This window comes from Bos indicus x Bos taurus, chromosome 22 (assembly GCF_003369695.1).
Source record: "Bos indicus x Bos taurus breed Angus x Brahman F1 hybrid chromosome 22, Bos_hybrid_MaternalHap_v2.0, whole genome shotgun sequence".
Taxonomy (NCBI): Eukaryota; Metazoa; Chordata; class Mammalia; order Artiodactyla; family Bovidae; genus Bos; species Bos indicus x Bos taurus.
In genome coordinates this window covers 47,335,934-47,338,916 of record NC_040097.1, presented here as the reverse complement: position 1 = coordinate 47,338,916, position 2,983 = coordinate 47,335,934, and the positions used below count along the sequence as shown (strand labels likewise).

The 2,983-nt window shown below is 44.0% G+C and overlaps 1 non-coding gene across 1 annotated transcript; it reads left to right on the top strand.

Annotated features, from left to right (window-relative positions):
- The first annotated feature begins 2,455 nt into the window (after positions 1-2,455).
- TRNAC-GCA lies at positions 2,456-2,527 on the top strand. The gene has a single exon. It is a non-coding gene; the product is annotated as a tRNA-Cys (tRNA).
- Positions 2,528-2,983: the final 456 nt, after the last annotated feature.

Here is a 2,983-nt window from a genome sequence, read left to right as displayed (position 1 = left end):
AAAAACTGGAGAGTTTGGGAAAGTTGTCGAGCCTCCCTGGGCTTCAGACTCCTCATCTGTACACTGAGGAGTTTGAACCAACTCCAGAGTCTATCATATTAGGATTTAGAAGGGTGGGAGCAGACTGTGGGAATGCAGTGGGACAAGGTGGGTTGGAGGGGAGTATATTAAGATTTCTATGAGAAAATGAGGATTAGAAGGAAAGTGAAGATTCACTGCTGTCAGGGAATTGTAAATTAAGGGTTGCCTCCACTTTTCCTTATTTTCTTCTCCAGTGCTTTGTAATCCTCTTCAGCCAATTTAGGAAATGCCTCTCTGTGCTCGGGGAGGATTATATTTCAATAGAAGCAATATTTGATTATATGGAGGAGCTTAGCAGGGACCAGTGAATACCACTGGTGACGGTGAGTAATGAAGGAACGGGGACGAGTGTTGTGTGGCTGCGCTCTCAGTCTTAGTTAAATCGAAGGGTCCAATTTGGTCTGCTGAACAAACATATTTATGGAGGTTTATTGAACACAAAATTAATTTCTGAGACATTAATCTAAAGAGAACTCGACTGACAGCAACAGTGGTGGTGTTTAATGGAAGACAGAGTGAACAAATGAGCCAGGCCTGCCACAGCACTTCCTTTTGTTGAGAAAATATGACTATCCCCAGGGCTTTCATAGACTCTAATCCCTTCTTTTAAACAATACGGCCTCCAAACAGACCGAGTGAGCAAAACAGAATCCTGAAGAAGGAACGATCTAGGAGAAAACCGTCCTGAAGTCGCCATGGTTTCAGGAGGAGATGCCGTCTGTTGTGGCCGCATCTTCTCTTCCGCGTTTGTTTTCTTTGTGTATATGCTTGGGGAGGGGTTTGTTTTACACGAGACTGTAACCTGCCTTGTCACTGTGTGGTCCACAGGCCAACATTAGCAGCATCCCCTGAGAGCTGTTAGGAATGCAGACTCTCAGGCGCAGCCCAACACCTGCTGAATTTGAATCTACATTTTAACCAGATTCCGGACAATTTGTAAGCACATTAGAGCTTGAGAGGGCTTTCCTGGTGGCTCAGACGGTAAAGAATCTGCCTGCAATGTGGGAGACCCAGGTTCAATGCCAGGGTGGGGAAGATCCCCTGGAGGAGGAAATGGCCACCTGCTCCAGTATTCTTGCCTGGAGATTCCCATGGACAGAGGAGCCTGGGGGTGGGGGTGGGGGGGCGGCAGTGGTGACTACAGTCCATGGGGTTGAAAGAGTCGGACATGACTGAGCAACTAACACACACATGAGAGCTTGAGAAGCTCTGTTTCATCAAGTTCTAATAGTCCAGAAAACTGAGGACGGTGGGAATTTCTGCCCCCCTCCAAATTATAAAACTAAAGATGGATGCAGAAAATTTGAAACAAAACAGAGAAATACAAAGGAAAAGATAGTCATCTGTAATCTTGTGAACTTAACTACAATGAACATTTTACAGTGTGTGCCTCCTACCTTTGTTCTAGGCATGACTGTGTCTTTTTAAATACAAAAGGTAATTCCTCATTCAGTCATTTAGTCATTCCATTGAGCACTTGGGAGGTACCGGGTACTGAGGATACAGTGATGAATAAGACTGATAAGTTTCATGGGGAAACCAAAGTGTAACCGTATGAGACTTAACCAGTTCCTTACTGTGGAGGGGACCCTCGAGTCTCTGACTCCCCTTGCCCATTCTCTGACTTCTTGTTCCTCTGTATCTCTCTGGAGCTAACCCTCTGGACACCGTTATGTTCTCTTCCAAATCTGCCCTAACTGGTGGTGTTCCCCTCATCTAGAGACTAACCCCTCTAATTCACCCTTCATCGAGGTCTTGTTAATTATTAGGTGAGCTAACATTTATTGAGTGCTTACAGTATGCTAGGCACTGTATTAAGCGCTTTGCGTGTATCATCTCCTATCCTTGCAACAACCCTATTTGGTAGATAAATCATCCTCATCTTATATTTCAGAGAGTTGCTCCAGGTTACCTAGGCAGTCAGTAACTGGCAATCACATCCCAGGGCTAGCATTGATCTGATATACTGGTTCATGCTGGAGTGTTAATGGGTAATAAGTAGCATGTGTCTAATCTGTGCATTTAATAGGGAACTGCTAGAGAACAGACAAGACACCTTAACCCAAAAGAAGGAACTTCTGATCTTAATGTCTTTAGGAAGAGAGGAAGATCAAGCTGGGTGGGGAAAATTAGAAGAGGATCTTCTGTGTATACCCCATTTCACAGCACTCAATTTTTTAGTGATCTTGTTACTTTGGTTAAATGAGAAAAGAAACCAAAAAGAAATTTCAGTTGGTGACTCTATAAGCCCTTTTAGAAATTTGACCTCCTACATTGTCTATTTTAAATCCCTAGCCAGGCAATTGTTGACCCAGAAGCCTCCTCCTCATCTTTTAAAAAATATAAATATAGTTGCTTTGCTACAAGGCAAATTTCCCTGGTAGCTCAGTTGGTAAAGAATCTGCCTGCAGTGCAGAAGACCCAGGTTCAATCCCTGGATTGGGAAGATCCCCTGGAGAAGGAAATGGCAACCCACTCCAGTGTTCTTGCCTGGAGAATTCCATGAACAAAGGAGCCTGGTGGACTACAGTCCATGGGGTTGCAAGAGTTGGACACAACTGAGCCACTAAACCACCACCATAGTTGATTTACAATGTTGTGTTTGTTTTAGGTGTACAGCAGAGTGAATTATATATATATATATATATATATTCCTTCCTTTTTCTCTTTCCTTCTTTCCCTTTCTTTTTCTCTTCCTTCCTCCCTCTCATCCTTCCTTCCTTCCACTCATTCTTCAAGACTCAGCCTGGGGACTTCCTGCTCCTTGAAGTCTTTTGTGCATTACGAAGCCTGAGCTGTCTCGTCTTCCCACTGTGTAGTTATAGGACTCTGAGTATGTGACTGGTCTCTCTAAGGCCCTCATCTGTGAGATGGGAATAATTCTAGGGTCTGCATTGTAGGA